A 19,140-nucleotide genomic window follows, 5' to 3' on the forward strand; every position below is an offset into this window, starting at 1 on the left:
AATAGTATCTAAAAATTTACACAAATAATACTTAATTAAATTTTAATGTTGAATTAATCAACAATGCACAAGTATATATGGTACCATCTGAAGGTAATCGAAAGATCTTTTGACATTAAATTTCAAGTACACAAATAAATGTTGAGAAAGGTTGGATCCATGCCATAATGCTATATATACAGATGGTTCACTCATAATTTAATGTACAATAATGTATAAGTTAGCTTTTACTATTTAACAAATTCCTCCAGTTCTGTTGGCTTAAGAAAGCAATCGTGATATTTAGCTCAGCCTTCTGATCTTCCTGGACTCTTTCATTTCATCAAGGATGGCTTCACTCAGACATCTAGTGATTAAAAACTGTCAGATTGGGAGCATGAATCTTTTCCATTTCAACTCTTATCTTTAGCCTACTTGCCAATGCCGCTATAGATGGTGGTCTCAGATTTCCAAGCTCAGTGTTAGAGGGAAAGCACCAAAGAGCAAGCCATTTTCAGTACCTGCTTGTGTTTCATATGCTGATGTTCCATTAGCCACATCCAATCGAAGCAGGGAAGCATTGTATCGTATCTCTTGAGGAAATGAGTTGCAAAGTCACAATACGAAGGAAGACGTGCACAAAGATGGAATGAATTTGTAGCCATTATACAATCTACCACAGGTCGTATATTTTATTTGTCATAAAAAGTTATCAAGAGCACTTTTATCTAAGGCAGTGATTGCCAAGGCCTAGACACAATATAAGCAACTAGTATCTTGCCTGATGGTCAGTCTTCATCAAATAACTGTATAATTTTTTCATAGAGTTTTAGTGTGTTAACTTGAAAAATCTTTCTATATTCTGAAAAAATAATGCTCCTAGAAGGTTCAGCATGGGATAAAGGCTGTCTAATTGTTGCCATGGCAGTATTTTTGTTCCTTATATATTTTTCTCAGTGACATGTTCATGATGGCAGAATGATAAAGACAATTTTGATCTATAATAGCTCCTTACTATCCAGTTGTTCTTTAGACACTTTTGAAGTTAGCTTGGAGTAGTTGCAAAGTAGGTTCATTCTTGCCAAACTTCCTGTCTGTCTGCTAAGTGTTTCCCTCTGTGGTTTCCACAGATTCACGTACAACTGTCAGAATTGGTAAATAAACTGTCATTATTGACCCTTTCACAAAGCTCTGCATTGCATGGCTGTACATTCATGCCATTTAAAGATACTTAGGAACATAACTACTGCATCCTTTGCAGGAGAAAGAAGGCTGTTTTAAAAAAGAGGAAATTAGAGTGAATGGTTTGTAGCTACAGAATAAAGGTTTCAGCACAGTTCCAGTCAAATTTCAAGAGCAAGTAAGTCATTGTAATGTTTTAAAATCATGCTTGTTGATAATGGTTTGCTTTTCTTAATCCATACTCACTTTAGCAAATGTTTTTTAATAAACATTTTATACTTTATTTATTTTTCCTTTTTTCTTAGCCTATTAAGCTGCAGCAGAATTTATATCAGATAATTTAATTTCCTGTCCTATGTTAAAGAATGCCAGTAACATTAGAAACAAGGCCTATGGTATCTGGCACTTTTGATTAATCAAAGTAGAAGCTCTGTTATTCCCTGATGTTTGATTTTTCAGCACTTTGTGATGTGCTATGTGATAGGTGAAATGGGAAAAGGTAAAGAATGTTAATTAAAAGAACCTGTACAGTAAAATATAGTTTATTCATCCAAATTGGGAAAGAAAAGTCAAAAGACATTTTTAAAGCGTAGAATACAGTAGGTGCCTAAAAATTTATTGTTATTTTAAGTTATCCTAGCAGATACTTAGAGTTATCAGCCCAGCACTTCTATTCCAAGAGCTTTCTCATCCCAAGTACTTGGTAACTATGTAGTGTGAACTTATAATTTATTATTTAAACTACACAATTTTGAAAATGTAAGAAATGTAAAACTTCTTAAGAAGTGAAGTTCATAATTAATCAACAGATTTTAAAGTATAATTATGTATTGAATCAATATAATCTAATTCACCTTTTGTATATATTAATACATGATATTAATGATTAAATGATAAAATATATAGAGACTTCAAATATATCGAGTAAAACTGAATGTGTGATTTGTTTATAAATATGAGGGCCTTCATAATTCTACAAGTTTTGGCTTCTGACGCAAGTTAGAGCACAAAGATTTTTCATAAATTTTGGACAGAGAGAGCTAAAGCAATTGCACCCTGGTGGCTGACGATGTAAAATGAAACCATGTCAATTCTTCTCTTTTTTTTGAGACAGAGTCTTGCTCTGTCACCCAGACTGTAGTGCAGCTCGCTGCAGCCTCCGCCTCCCAGGTTCAAGCGATTCTCCTGCCTCAGCCTCCTGAGTAGCTAGGATTACAGGTGCATGCCACCATGTCCAACTAGTTTTTTTGTATTTTTAGTAGAGACGGGATTCACTCTGTTAGCCGGGAAGGTCTCTATCTCCTGACCTCGTGATCTGCCTGCTTCAGCCTCCCAAAATGTCACTGCACCCTGCCTGAAACCTTGTCAATTCTTTTACATAGAGAACAACACAAAAGGAAGCAAATGAAAATAAAACTACTACAGGGAAGATAAAACAGGCAAATAATAAACAAGGCATAAGAGACATCAACAGACTGAGAAAATAATTACTTCATGTTGCTCTTAAAGTTCAAATGAATAACAGCTGTTGGCACGGTTTTGCTTTTTATAAATAATATTATTTATTTTTTAAATGACAATGATTATATACAATGTGATGTTTCATAAAGATACAATAACTAGGTACATTGTAGAAAAATTAAATCAAGGTTTTAGTTTTTAAACCTTAATTTGACTCTTGTTTTCTTGTCCTATAATTGTTAAAGATTACTTTGTCATTTACAAACTAAATGATCAAAATAAAAATACGATTGAATTATGTATAACCAAGACAACATATTTTATTGATTTTAAATAGTCACATAAAAAGCACTCAAGATAAGAATTGGAATCTCCCATACACTGAAAGTAAGTCTAAGACCAAGTAAGAGAGGTGCCAGCTAATCTAACACCACACCATGATTTACTAGTAAGTATCAAATATTTAAAACTTTCCCTTGTGGCCTCATGCTCCATGAATTTTACTTATAATAAAGTTATTTTTTCAAATAATATATTTCTGTGTACTCTAGGGGATACATAATATATTGTGAAAATGTGGGCTTTATTAGGAAATATTGGGCAGTTTTACACCCATTGCATAATTTAGCCCAAGGACTGAAAATCAGTGTCATTGATTTTTATTTTTTCCCAGTGGAAGTAAGGTCAATCTTAGAACACTTTTTAAGAAATAAAGTTTATAATTAATTAGATTTTTAAAGTATAATTATTTATTGAATCTATGCAATTTATTTCACCTTTTACGTACATTAAAAGGTAATGAAAGGTAACGGTGTTGAGAGAGTATTTCTGTTATTTTCTTTTTATTTTTTGAGGAGTATTTCTTCTGATCATCACTCTGTCAACTCTAACAGGAAGGTATTAAATTGGAAACACCAAATACAAAAATACATTATGTCTTGAAACCCAAAAGGAAAAGCTGAAAAAAATCAATATTTGAAACGAGATATAAGTAGCCAGAAAAACAGTGATGTGGGGATTAAAGTAGGAGGATTAAGGAAAATATATTCCCCACTGGTTGTGTGCTTTTTGGCTATTCTTAATAAAAATCCTAAGTTAATATACGGATTAATATACTTACAGGGGGAAAGACTCAATAAACTTCCTAGTCATTCCTTAGCAGTTCTCAGTTTTTATGTCCAGTTGACCCTTCTTATCTGTGGGTTCCCCACCTGTGGATGCAACAAACCATAGGTCAAAAATAATTGAAAAATATTGTGCCTGTAGTGAATATATAGACAGTTTTGTGCTTGTCATTATTCCCTAAACAATACGGTACAGTAACTATTCACGTAGCATTCACATTATGTTAGGTATTATAAGCCATCTTGAGTTGGCAAAGCATACAGGAGGATGTGTGGAGGTTATATGCAAATATCCCACTTTACGTAAAGGATTTGAGCATCTATGAATTTTGGTATCCGTGAGAGGTCCTGGAATATCTTGTGGGTATTCCCATGAGGAACGACTGTATATTTTTGCAATAGGAAAATATACAAAATTATATCAGATTTTTGATGAAAAATCAAAATCATTAAGGTAAGTAGAAACATACCTCATGTATCTTAATTTTCAACAATTGCATATGGAAGAAGAATAGACCTACAGATTGAATTTATACAATTTTTTATGGTTAATAACTTAATTTTTATTTATATAACTAAAATCATTATTAGTTAAATTACTAGAATTTGAACAGTTGACTCAGTCTTATAAGCAAGAGTTGAAGTTAAAATGGGAAAACAATCAGGGAAAACAATATGCTTCATTTATAGAGTTATTCGTAGACTTCACCAGAACCAAGAAAAATAGATCATGCTTTTAAAAATTCATGAATGAACAAGGTTGTAAGTTCTGTGTCAAATTTAAAGTTCTCTGTGATAGTTTATGAAACTTGAGATCAATATATGTTATGTGTTAATGTTAATGGTAAGTAATGACAAATTATTGTAATAAATAAGTCAGTGGTTTTCAGTTTTGATTGTGCATTATAATTACTTGGGACATTTTTATAATATACCACTGACTAGAACCCACTTTCAAAGATGTGTTTGTTATCTGACTGGGAATAAAGGTACTGGAACTTTTTAAGCTCTGTGAGGGCTACTAATTTTCATCCAGAATTAACGATCACCAGTTAAAAGTTTAGGTTTTCAAAGCAAATATTTGAGTGCTCATTTTCCAAAATATAATTTTTAATTGCTGCACGGGTCACAGAAGTCAATTAAGCCTTCTGATATGGATTGGCTGTGTCCCCATCCAAATCTCATCTTGAATTACAGTTTCCGTAATCCCCACATGTCATGGGAAGGACCAGGTGGAGATAATTGCATCATGGGGGCAGTTTCCGCCATCCTGTTCTTGTGATAATGAGTGAGTCCCATGAGATCTGATGGTTTTGTCAGCATCTGGCATTTTCCCTACTTTCACTTCTTTCTGTCATCATATGAAGAAGGATGTGTTTGCTGACCCTTCCGCCATAATTGTAAGTTCCCTGAGGCCTCCCTTGCCATGTGGAACTGTGGTAAAAATCTTTCTTTTATAATTTACCCAGTCACCTGCAGTTATTCATAGCAGCATGAGAAGTGACTAGTACACCTTCTGAACCTTATTCTACACTCAAACAATGGAAAAATAATGTACTTATTAAATACAAAAAATGGTCTTTAAACATTATTGTATTGTTACTGCCATTATTGTTGACAGTATTATTACAAGAAACCTGGGAGTGATGGCTCATACCTGTAATCCCAGCACTTTTGGAGGCCAATGTAGGAAGATCACTTGAGACCAAAAATACTTCTTCTTAGGCCTTTCCAGAAACCCTTTAAAAGGCAGAACCTCTCTCTCCATCTCATATCAATTGTAGGCAGTTACCCTGTTTATTTTATTTTTAATGTACAGCAACACCTGTACTCGTCTTGTTTGCTTGCTTTCTCTCTCCCTCTCTTTGTCTCCCATAATATATAAGCCTGGGCCTCTCTAACAGACTGCTGAACTCTCAATTTCTAGAACATTGTCTGACATATAAAAGGTGCTAAGTAAATACTTATTGAACACTGAGCTAGCAAGTTTATATCTACAATTTTCATATGTGACCTGAGATTAAAAAAAGGTCTCCATGTTAAGGTATTGTAGATATATATGTATATATCTATATTTATCTATTTTAATTCACTTGATTAATAATCATTATAGGTATTCATAGAGCAGTTAAACAAGTAATTACCATTATTTTGCATAGATTGGAACTTGTCAGTATCAAAGAGGCTAAAGAGGAATCACAAAAAAATTGCATTCTGATTAAGTGACCCTCATATCTGCTTAAGATTTGACTTTCAGCCAGGCATGGTGGCTCACACCTGTAATCCCAGAGCTTTGGGAGGCAGAGGCAGGATGATAAAAGGAGGCCAGGAGTTTGAGATCAGACTAGGAAACATGGTGAGACCTCAATCTCCCCCAAACATTCTACATCTTTTCTCTACCTTTGTTTTGGATTGTCTGTCTATGATAAGCCATGGGATTATATTAGATTTCATTTAGAAACCAAATCATATATTTATTGTGATCTTCAAAGATTTGTGAAGGGAAGAGTTCTCAGGGTGGTTCTCAAGATCTGCAGAAGAAACTTTCACGATGGAGTAATATCTAATCTGGGAAATGGATGATAAGCTGTTGAAATGTGTCATATAACAGCATATACTTGGAATATTGGCCCAGAATAGCTAAACATATCGTGAAGAATGGAGCAGATAAATTTACTTAATTGGTGAAATCAATCTCAACCATTTTATTGAAATTTTTCACTATAAAAATAGTTTTTATTTCTGACTAGAAAATTATGTGGAAGAAGTAAACGTATCATTTAATGTAAACAAATAGTAATGTAGGTTTTTTTTGCTTATTGAATATTTGAAGCAAGTACACAAGAATAACAAATTAACAGAAAGAATCTGAGCATGAAGCTGAATAAAAGTGAAAGCTTTATCAAAAAGACAACAACCTGGGGATAATGAATTTAGAGATAAAGATTGGGAGAATAGTCAATGCCTCCAATCTTGATGATAAAAAAAGACCAAATATGCTTAGAAAAAAGTATTTATCATTTTATTTTTGTTTAAAAAGAAAAGATGTGTGAGGAAAAATAAGATATTTATATTAATGTGTTTGTTCATAAAATATGAACATTTCAAGGCCCAAAACAGTATTTGATAAATCAAAGAATCATTCTTGGGAACACGTGAAAAGAAACATATTCTGACAACATCAAATTTCATAACTGATGTAAGATTAATTTTCCTGTTAGAATCTAATTTTGACATTTGTCTTAAAATTTTGTAATATGACTGCCTCATTTCTCCCATTTTCTATATATTGAGAATAGTGACTCCTGATAATTACATGTTATGCAGAATTTTCAGTAGTGACTCTGATAAATTCATGTGCAAAAAAGGGAATTTGAAGGAGGGAGAATACAGTGTTACTTTTTAATAACAGAAAATTGCCTGAATTATTTGTTTGCTTCTTGCAACTGAAAAAAGTTGTTATTATTTTTTTTTTTTGAGACAGACTTTCGCTCTTGTCTCCCAGGCTGGAGTGCAGTGGCTCGATCTCAGCTCACTGTAACCTCTGCCTCCTGGGTTCAAGCAGTTCTCCTGCCTCAGCCTCCCGAGTATAGGTGCCCACCAACACGCCCAGCTAATTTTGGTATTTTTAATAATGATGGGGTTTCACCATGTGGCCAGGCTGGTTTTGAACTCTTGATCTCAGGTGATCCACCCTCCTAGACCTCCCAAAGTGCTGGAATTACAGGCATGAGCCACTGTGCCCAGCCAAAAAAAAAAGTTATTTTCTTATTATAAACAAATATAGGGAATTTTAATGATGAAGTTTAAGTATCAAAGTCAAATTTCTACTTAATCTCACCAACAAAAACGGATTATGATAATGACTGTCTGAATTTATACTTAAAACTTTTGGCCAGGTGTGGTGGCTCACGCCTGTAATCCCAGCACTCTGGGAGGCCGAGGCGGGTGGATAACCTGAGGTCAAGAGTTTGAGACCAGACTGTCTACATGGTGAAACCCCGTTTCTACTAAAAATACAAAGAAGTAGCCGGGCGTGGTGGTGTGTGCCTGTAATCCCAGCCACTTGGGGGGCTGAGGCTGGAGAATCGCTGGAACCCGGGAGGCGGTGGTTGCAGGGAGCCGAGATCTTGCCGTTGCACTCCAGCTTGGGCAACAAGAGCGAAATTCTTCCAGGAAGAATGAGGTACCTGGACAACCGGAGGGTGAGCAAGGCAGAGAGGTGCTTTATTGTGGGACAGAACAGCTCTCGGGAGAGGAGACGCATAGTGGGTAAATCCTTTCTGCAGGCAGGTCATCCCACCAAGTGTCAAGCTCTCAGCAGAGAGGAGACCTGTAATGGGTAGTCCCTCTCTACAGGCAGGTCATCCCAGTGAGTGTCTAGCTCTTGGTGGAGAGTAAATCCATGGGGAGAGCTCCTTTCTGCAGGCAGGTTGTCCTGGCAAGTGTGTGAATCTGGGGTTTTTATGTGCTCAGAATGGAGGAAGTATATGCTGATTGGTCCATGGGAGGCCATAAGTGGGCCTGAAAAAAGCAGTAACTGAATGGCTGAATGATCATCAATGATGTTCTCATACCAAGGCACGGACTTCTCCCAGAACTGGCAACCCAGCTTCCAGGTTTCAGGCCTTCCCTGGCTCGAAGGTGAGATTTCACTGGGAACTCGCCCCTTCCTGCCTAGGAACCTGTCTGCCTTTAACATGCCATCAATGGTGTCCAGGCTGTCCGTGCTATGAGGCTCCAGCAGGCCAGGACCAAGCTGCCCTCAGCAACCCCTGGCCTTCCTGCCATGCTGGTTGGTGCCCAAAGTTTGGAGAGGGCTGAGGCGGCAGGGGGCCCTTGTGTCAGTGCACACACAGCTGGTTTGCAACAGTGCCCGGGCTCGCCCACAACTTTGCTGTCCCCCGGAGTGCTGGGAGTGGGGAGAGGCCAGAGAGCAGGAGCAGGCACTTTCTAACCAACAAGGACAGGGGATTTTCTGGGTCCCCAAGAGCACAGGAATGCCGGCCTGGAGCTCCAGCAGGGTGGCTGTGGCTGTGCCCAGGAGCGGGGTCTCCTGCACTTCCAACTAAGTAGCGGGCGGGGCTCTCACCTATTCCCAGCGTTCGCTGGCTTCATGGAGAGTGCGGCCCCCGCTCTGCCTCCCCCGCTGCAGCCAAGGTCCTCCCAGGGGCTGCTGCAGGTGGCCCGTTGCCACCATCATGAAGAATAGACTTGTCTAGACATCATTAGACTTCAGAAATAAAATCGAATGTATACTATACCATTATTTAGTAGGGCAGCAAGTATTATGACTGCTGCTCTAAGTAACTAAGAAGTCTAAAAATGATTCTGTCTATAGTCAAATCGATAAAATAATTAGTGCAATCCTTCACTCCGTTGTCTTTATTCCCATTGTTTTCTTCGTCATAATTCATTCTTGTGTTTACTTTTGTTTATTGGGCTGCGGTGTTTTGAGTGAAGACTTTTTGTGGTTTTCGCATTATTTAAACAGTGCCCAGCAAGTATTATGTCTTGAAGAAAAAAATAACCAAAATAGTTGTTCTTTTTTTTTTTTTTCTTTTTGAGAGGGAGTCTTGCTCTGTCGCCCAGGCTGGAGTGAGTGCAGTGGCGTGATCAACACAACGGGAAAAAATTAAATGGGTATCTAAGGAACATAAAATGATTTAAATTAACCTAGAAACTTAGAATGCTTTAATTTTATCAGTGTCTTTGAATGCAATAACTTCTCTCTCAAAGCCTTTCCGCATATAAAAAATAAAAGTCGAAACCTTGTATTTTAAAGGCTCTATTAATATCAGTAAACGTAAGATTTTAAAAGGGCCAATGAAACAAATGGCTACTAGATTTTTTTCATGGAAAGCTGCAAAAATAAGAGTTTTTCCAACTGTATAATTATATACCTCACTATAATTTCTTCCTTATTTTACAAAGGAAGAGTGCCATTTAAATAAAATGGTAAATAATCATGTTTTAAAAAATATTTTGATAAAATGTGCCAAGTATAACTTTTGCTTCATCTAACTGCACACAAACATTTAAATTTGGATGACTTTGAGATAATCTTGTAGTAATTATGAGGAATGGCTAGTGTGCAAGAATTGTTTAAGACTGGAAGTGTATTGGAATTGTTTAAATCTGGAAGGTATACTGGAGAAAGAAAAAAAATGAAGGCTACAGAGAAAAATATTGTGGATAATATCCATCCTTTGGAACCCTTCTTTTTTAATTTACTTTTATTTTTATTTTCCCAAAATCTTTGTCATGATTCTCCTTCCATTCTGAACAATTATCTAAGAGAGCTAGAAAAATATCCTTTCAATATGCATAGTTGTATATGAAAATTACAATCATATATTATTTGTATAAGTATATCTATTGGGTAAAACAAAAAGAGTGTCTATAGCTGAATCAAATTCCTGTCTAACTGTGATTTGGGCAAAATCTTAAGCTCAGTTTTTCCACTTTATTTTTGGTCTGTTTTCATTATAATTCTCTTTTACATGGGACTTGTGGGTTCCAGGGGCCTGTATAGTGCCATGATATGACTAGAGTGTGGAGCTAGGTCTTAGGACAGGACAACTTTGGGTTTCTCTCCATAACGTCCTCTGGAAATCTGTCCACACTTCCAGGTGATTTAAATCATGCAGTTCACTGTTATTGTGTCTATTCTTTTTGTTCCAGCTCCGTATTTTTCTTGTTAGTTCTGACCTCCTTCTGATTTATTGTTGGGCAAAGAAGAAAACACACTTTTTTACAACCATCTTAGGACAGCAAATAACGTCTGCAAATTTTTCTAAACCCTCTTTGCCTGAACACACACAAAAAACTCATTTACGTTCCAGTTGGAGCAAGATGGCTTCACAAACAATGCTTCTTGTCTTTTCAGGTTTCTAGTCTGGGTTACTATAAACCAAACACCATAAACTGGGTAAATTACAACCAACAGAAATTTTTCACAGTTTGAAGAGCTGGGAAGTCCAAGGTCCAGAAGTCAGAAAATTTGGTGTTTGGTGAGGGCCCAGTTTCTGGTTTATAGATGGTTTCTCTAGCTGGGCCCTCACATAGTAGAAGAGAGGAGGCAGCTCTCTGGGACCTCTTTCATTAGGATACTCTTCTCATTCATGAGAGCTCCATCCTCACGACCTATTTACCTCCCTATTATCCTGATTCTAATATCATAGCATTGGTGATTAGGTTTCAACTTAGGAACTTTGGGGAAACACAAACATTTAGACCACAGCATTAGAGTTCAACCAAGAGATAAAAAACACATTCATTTGCAAACTCTTAAGCTTATCTAAAGGTGTTTTCTTCTCCCACCCCTCATAATCTAGACTGGAGTGAATTCAGGGTTAGGGCCCTTTCTTAGACTCAACAGCTCTCCTCTCTTTTTTTCTTTTTTCTTTTTTTTTCATAAAGTGACCTGAGTGGGGATTGTCTCCTACCAATCATACATGATTCTATCCATATTTTAAGTTATACTTTATTCATTGAGTACTTCAAGTCTCTAGTTGAGTTATGTATACTACATTTTTCTTCTCAACTTTTGTTACAGCTGTAAATTTCAAAGAATTATTTTGAAGGTCAAAATCTATGAAATTATGTCTTTGTTTTGCTTTCTCTTACTTTTATATTATTCCTTATCTTGAGGTAATGAATGCCACTATTAATATATAAAAAACGAAGCAAGTTATTAGAAACAAAAACCATATATTTGTTAATATGTGAAGCTTGTATTACTGAATGACAGTGTAAGTTAATAAAACTCTATGGGTTTAATTCCCCCTGTGAATGATGTCTCAGAAACACCAACCTTGGACTCTAGCTGTGTTCAGGAGGCAGACTAAGTTCTCCTTGGACAAGCAGTGCCGTCTACTCATGTAGATTGTCTATTATTAAAGAGGCTCTTTTCAACTTGATGGTTCAAATAAATACTGCCATTTGTATTTAAAATGAAGTCAGCAGACAACCAAAATAGTATGTCCTGAGTTCTAGAGATAAGTTGTTGATAACAACTGGCTGGCTCCATCTGTTATGGATGTTTATATGTCAAGACCATCTCAGAAGGAATTTACTTATTCAGATTCCTGATGTAGAATCCACTCCAAAGGATTTATGAAATTGTCTCTTACCTAGATTGCATAGTTGGCATCACAGAGAGAGGGTAAAAAAAAAATGAAGGAGATGCGTGAAGTCATTTTATAGCTGTACCATCTCTTAACCTGATGCATTATATTCGATTCTATAACTTCAGAATTCTAGACTTCAAGAAACTAAAATTTCAGGTCAAAATAAAATCTATATAATAGACACTAGATATATAAGACTGCATATATTTTTTCTGACCATGAAAATTTTTCTATGCATTTATCTTTATCTGAATACTGGAAATGTTTGAAAATATTTAGGATGAATTTATAGACATCAAAAAGAGGAAAATTCAAAAGATCAATTTAGCAGATAATCCCAGCCTTATACAGGCCTATATTTGATTGTTTTAAATGAAATAAAGAATGTGGAAAGAACTGTACCTAGGGGAGAACAGGACTGTCTGTTGCTCTTCATAAGCATAATTTTCAAAAGTGATGCCTTCTAAATCCATCTAAAGGAAATGTGCTGAAATGATATGATTTCATATTAATGGGACATACTAAAGAAAGCAGTGCAAACAAGTTTATGGTATACATCAAGAAGATAGACATTAGAGAATAGTACTTTCATATGCTCCTTTTCACACCAACAGTTATGCTTCACACATTGATGCTAAAATCTGTGGCTTCCCATGGGATAAATTATTTCATATAAAATCCACAAAGCTCTATTAAGATGATATTTTTTGTTGAATATGTGAATGTGGTTCTGGAAGTTTGACTTCATGCTCAATAATTTCCAAATTCTCTAATAGTATTACTAAACCCACAGTGCCCACAACTCTGCTCAGAGTTGGCTGTTTTTGGAAAATTGCACAACATCACTGAACTTTGTAAGAAACATAACAACTATCACTAACTTAACATAAGCTGTATTTCATTCTCCACAGCATAAGCCATGGTAATGAGAGCACTACATAAAAAGTAGAGATGGGCTACTAGGACTCAATCCAGGCCTTTCAAGAATTTCATCCTTACCTATATTAATAGCTGGCTTATTAAGTGAGAGTCCCGATTATAGAGTTGGTCACAGCTATTCGTGGGGATACACTAGTTTCATAAACTCTAACTCCATTTGTATTCTCACATTTGTGATAGCTTATCACTTTCTTTCCTTGGGAAAATGACAGAAGGATAATGTCATGGACACTGTGACTGACATTGCTATGGGACCACAAGGCAAAGGGAGAAATTATCATAGTTGCAAAACTTGTACTGAACCTCATACTTATTAACACTGTTTCCTAGGCCACAGCAAATGGCCTAACTAAACAAGGTCTTTAATCACTGAAATATCAGTAACTGTTGAACATTAAAATGAAAGTAATCAACTCAAAAAATGAGCTGCATTCCAAAATATGTAAACGTTGATTTATAACTGATTCCTTTCCCTCACTTTCTCTCCAAATATCTACAAATAATTCTTGAAAATAATTGAACCTAGTTATTATTAAGTGGATACCTAACTAGTCCTGATATCCCACCAGATAACATAGGCGTAACAATAGATTCATAACAGAGTGTGACAGGAATAGGATGCTCCTCAAAATGGGTTTGTGTCATCTGTGTGTTTCTGACAAACTACAAAAGACTACTCTAAGTGTGCAGCTTCAAGCAGGTCAAAATGACCTTTACATGAATTTACACATCTGTGTCTAGGCTATCACAAGAGATAAATATGTCCCTTCCATATTATGAATTTGTAAATGTAAATTTTCACATGATACTTTCTCAAACTATAATGTGCCTTGGGTTCCAAAATATAGCATTTTAATATCTCTATTGTTGCTGTGACTACTGAAAATTTTCGTGACATGGGTATCACATCATCTACTGTAATTAAGTCATCTATGTAGAGCCACATCAATCTAAAACAGAACTAAACAAAGTCATTCACTAAAAATTGTAACTCATCTACTCTCTAAAAGATAAGAGAATGGTAAAACAGAATGGCGTGCTTAAAAATGTCATCTCTATTCTGAGAAAATGAAAATTTTAGAAGGTCTAGTAGAAGACTTATTCCACAGAACCATTTCTTAAGATCAGAAAATTCCATGGATTTGTTTCAGTCACTACATCCCTTTATAAGTAAAATAAGAGGAGGCTTATAAAAGCCCCTAAATCTCTTACTTTAGATTGTGTCTAAAGTGTCTTTAATAAAACCTCTCTTTGTCTCCAAAAATGGAAATGGCTTCAAAGCTAGTGCTGTCATTCCGAAGAATGAAACAGATGAGCTCTTGACTGGATGAACATTATTTAATTGGATAAAATAAACGTGAAGAAAGTTTGAGAGATACAGCAGTAGTGGCAGCTTTGCATTAGCAAGGGTATCTCTGTGTATAATGGTGCCCTTGGGACTCCACTGGGAGTCAACATATGTCTGGATTCCTGACTTTTACTATATTCAGGCACACCCATAAAATGTATTGATCATCCTCAGGTGCTTTGGTAAAGGGAAAATAATTTATCCATTGCACTGGAACTAAAATAAACTTGGAAACTTGTGCAAAAGACCAAGGCAACACTGATATAAATATGAAGATGGAAAGCAGAGTGTGATTTTTATAACCTTTTCAAACCAAAAGTTGAGCAACTATCTACAAAAATTACACTTGAGGAGGTCATTTTCTCCTTCCTGGAAACTGGAAGTGAAGTTTAGTCCTGGCCAGAAATGCTTCCTGGGACTGTTGTCAGTAACATGACCTTAATGAAGTTCAAAACATTTTCCATACATTAATATGAAATAGGGATACTTCCAAGTGGGATTTCCTATCAAATATATATCCACACTTGTATTGAAATTGGCCAAAAATCAGTCTAATATACCAAAAATTAAATATGACATGGGATGCCTTGGGACTTCAATCTATTGCTCATTCTTCCTAGACCAAAGTCATTTAAGCATTATAAACTAAACCAAAGAGACTAAATAAAGTAGGTTATTTTATTGCAAATTAGTTATTATGTATAATGGAAGAGAAATGTTTTACTGTAAATACTATTGAATAATTAACACTCAAACTCTAACCTTATGAAAAAGCTCATCTTATAGGTCTATTGCACAAACTAAAACAAACAAACAAAACGAAACAAAACAAAAAAAACACAGTCAAAGCTGTGTTACTGGAGCCAGTTAGCAGTGTTCACTCCTGCAGGAGGAAGCTCATCTTTTGCAATCCAATCCACACATTCATTTTGATACCATCTGGCCCACTTACTATTTTTGAATAACAAAGGCCACCAGGAAATTTTTTTTAAAGGCCTATTTCTTACCTTCAGGAAGAGGAAGAGAAAAACACCACACCTGTTGGAAGCAGATGCAATGTGAATCTTGATGAGTGAAAACAATTTTGCTCTAGATTGTCTTTTAAGATTGGTATATTAATAGCCTCTAACAAGATGCTCCAGTTATGTTGAGCTCTCATTCCTGGAAGAAAAATAACTGGCTAGAAAACACACAAAATAAATGCAAAAGAGGAAGATAAGATCTGATATCATGGTAAAATAAATTGATATCTGGTGCCCCCGTGCCTACAAGGCACAAACAGGAAGAAGCCTACCCACAGAGGTATATCATGGCCGACTTAAATACTAGTGTCTGAATAGAACCTAAGTGATGAGAAATGTAAAATACTTTTGATGATTTGTTCTGGAAAAATAGATACGAATATGCTATTTTTTTGAATTAAATAGTATTAAATGCCAGGTATAATAGATGAAAGATTTAATGCAGAGCTGGACTCGCAGAAACTAAGGGAACTCCATAGTGAGACACAAAATGTAATAAACATGTAAACTACTGCTAGAACAGGGCTGAGAGTTTTAGATTTTACATTTAAGTCTTTAATCGACCCCGAGTTAATTTTTGTATAAGGTGTAAGGAAGGGGTCCAGTTTATGTTTTATGCATATGGCTAGCCAGCTCATCATGACTGGTTAATAGAGAAATGCAAATCAAAACCAAAATAAGATACCATCTCACTCCAGTTAGAATGGCAGTTATTACAAAGTCAGGAAACAACAGATACTGGTGAGGCTGTGGAGAAATAGGAATGCTTTTACACTGTTTGTGGGAATGTAAATTAGTTCAGTCATTGTGGAAGACAGTGTGGCAATTCCTCAAGGATCTAGAACCAGAAATACCATTTGACCCAGCAATCCCATTACTGGGTATATAACCAAGGGATTATAATTCATTCTACTATAAAGACACATGTACATGTGTGTTTATTGCAGCACTATTTACAATAGCAAAGACTCGGAACCAACCCAAATGCCGACCAGTGATAGACTGGATAAAGGAAATGTGGCACATATACACCATGGAATATTATGCAGCCATAAAAAATGAGTTTGTGTCCTTGGTAGGGACATGGATGGAGCCGGAAGCCATCATTCTCAGCAAACTAACACAGGAACAGAAAACCAAGCATTGCATGTTCTCACTCATAAGTGAGAGCTGAATAATGTAAACACATAGACATAGAGAGAGGAACACACCAGGGCCTGTCAGGGAGTGGATGGCAAGGGAAGGGCGAACATCAGGACAAATAGCTAATGCATGTGGGGCTTGAAAACCTTGATGACGGGTTGATAGGTGCAGCAAATCACCATGGCACCTGTATAACCATGTAACAAAACTGCATAGGTTCTGCACGTGTATCCCAGAACTTAAAGTAAATGTTGAAAAAAATTAATCAGTATGTTCATTTTTTCTATTTTACTGGCAATATTTTTCATGTTTATAGTATTTATAGCATTAAGGACGAAACTTTTTCTTCTATTTGTTGAAGATAGTTTGATTCTTTAATATAGAGGTGTAATGAACATATGATAAAATGAACATATTTAAATTATGGAATTGTATTGCTGGCGTATGTATACACTAAAGATACCATCACATCAGTCAAAATAAAACACATGTCTCTTCTTCCAGCCCCTCCATAAACCTTTCCCCTATGGTTTTCCCATTTCATTCTACCTTTGTCTTTTTAGAATTTGTAACATTTTCTAGATTTTTACATCTTCTGTGTGCTTCCTACTTCTTTTTTTCTGCTTGATTGCACTTAATAAAACATGCATCACCAGGTTGAATGGAAATAATAGGATTAGACATTTTTCAATTGTTGCAATCTTAGGAAGAATCATTCATATTTTTTACCATTAAGAAGGATGCTAGCTATACATATTCACAGATGACCTTTATTTTATTTTATTTTATTTTTAAATTTCAGATAGCCTCCTGAAGCTGGATCACAAATGACTTTTATAAGGATTAGCAAATAATCCTCCTTGTTGGTTGATAGTTGTTTTAAAAAATCAGGAATCATTGTTGAATTTTTCTGCAATATTTTTTCACTCTCAAGGTTATCACCTTTTTTGTTGATGTTGTCGCTATTATGGTAATTTCAATTAATTGTTTTTTTCGTGTTATATTAATAGTGCATCTGTGGTCCAAACATCACTTTTTTTGTTATGCGTTATCTTTCCTATGCACTGTCGGACTCTATTTCCTAAAATTTTGTTTAAAGGTTTTACATATACATTTTCAAAAAATTTTAACTATAGTTTTGTTTTCTAGTAGTGTTTTTATTTTGTTTTGGTATTAAGGTGATTCTGACCTGATAGAATGAGGTGGGATATATCACCCTCTCTTCAGTTTCCTGGAAATGTTCATGTGAGATTGGTATAACTTATTTCTTTAAAATATTTAAATTAAATATTTAAAAATATTTCATAATTTAAATATTTAATAATATCTATTAAATAACAATTGGTAGAATTAATCAATAAAGCCATTTTATCCCAGAATATTCCTTATGCAAATATTTTATTAAAAAATAAAGTCATGTCACTGATGGACATTTGAGTTGATTCCAAGTCTTTGCTTAAGAAAATGTGGCACATATACACCATGGAATACTATGCAGCCATAAAAAAGGATGAGTTTGTGTCCTTTGTAGGGACACGGATGCAGTTGGAAACCGTCATTCTCAGCAAACTATCGCAAGAACAGAAAACCAAACACCACATGTTCTCACTCATAGGTGGGAATTGAACAATGAGATCACTTGGACACAGGAAGGGGAACATCACACACCAGGGCCTATTGTGGGGAGGGGGCAGGGGGAGGGGGGAACAATAGCATTAGGAGATATACCTAATGTAAATGACAAGTTAATGGGTGCAGCACACCAACATGGCACATGTGTACATATACAACAAACCTGCACGTTGTGCACATGTACCCTAGAACTTAAAGTATAGTAATAAAAAAATTTAAAAAAATAAAATTATGTTTTAAATCAGAATTAATAATTCTGAGATTATTCATTTCATCTATTTCTCTTTTTAAGACCACACTATTGAAATATAATTTCCTTACCTTCAAATTCACCCATTTTAAACTTACAATTCAATGTTTTTAGTGTATTTACAGAGTTGTGTAACTGTCATCATCATTTAATTTTACAACATTCCATGACCTGAAAAAGAAACCTTCTGCTCAGTGATGATCAATCTTATTTCTCCTCACTAACTCCAGCGTTAACCATTTCCAATTGAATTGTCTTTATAGATTTCCCTTTCAAAGACATTTCATAAAAATTGATTCATATAAAACATAGTATTTTGTGTATGACTTTTCTCATTTACCCTAATGTTTTGGGGGTTTATAATGTAACATGCTTTAGTACTTTGCTATTTTTTATGGTTGAATAACATTTCATTGTATGCATATACCACTTTTTGCTTATTCATTAGATAATTGATTGACATTTGGGTTGTTTCCCCTTTTTGATGCTTATGCTCAATGCTGCTGTGAGCATTAATGTGGAAGTTTCTGTATTGGTATATAGTTTCATTTACCTTGGGTATAAATCTAGGGGTGGAATTGCTAGGTGATAGGAAAGCTCTATACTTACCATTTTTCAAAACTGGCAAACTGATTTTCCAGAGTGACTACATTATTTTACATTCCTACCAGCATGTGAGGATTCCAGTTTTTCCACATCCTCACCAATTGTAGTTATTGTGTGTTATTTCGATGAGGGATTCTGGTCAGTGTGAAGTGGAATTTTGTTGTGGTTTTGGTTTGCATTTACTTAATGACTAATGATGTTGAATATTTATTCACATACTAACTGGCTATCTATGTGTCTTCCTTAGAGAGATGCCAATTCGAGTCTTTTGCTCATTTTAAAAGTTGGGTTATTGATCTTCTTAATTGTCATTTGTGAGGGC

The 19,140-nt window shown here is 35.4% G+C and overlaps 1 long non-coding RNA gene across 1 annotated transcript in view; it reads left to right on the top strand.

Annotated features, from left to right (window-relative positions):
- The first annotated feature begins 1,147 nt into the window (after window positions 1-1,147).
- The window catches only part of LOC135968123 (uncharacterized), a 39,339-nt gene continuing 21,346 nt past the window's right edge, over window positions 1,148-19,140 (top strand). The window contains exon 1 of the long non-coding RNA XR_010582632.1: window positions 1,148-1,339. This is a non-coding gene — a long non-coding RNA (uncharacterized lncRNA). The remainder of the gene's footprint in view (window positions 1,340-19,140) is intronic.

The sequence above is a fragment of the Macaca fascicularis genome, chromosome 17 (assembly GCF_037993035.2).
Source record: "Macaca fascicularis isolate 582-1 chromosome 17, T2T-MFA8v1.1".
Classification (NCBI taxonomy): domain Eukaryota; kingdom Metazoa; phylum Chordata; class Mammalia; order Primates; family Cercopithecidae; genus Macaca; species Macaca fascicularis.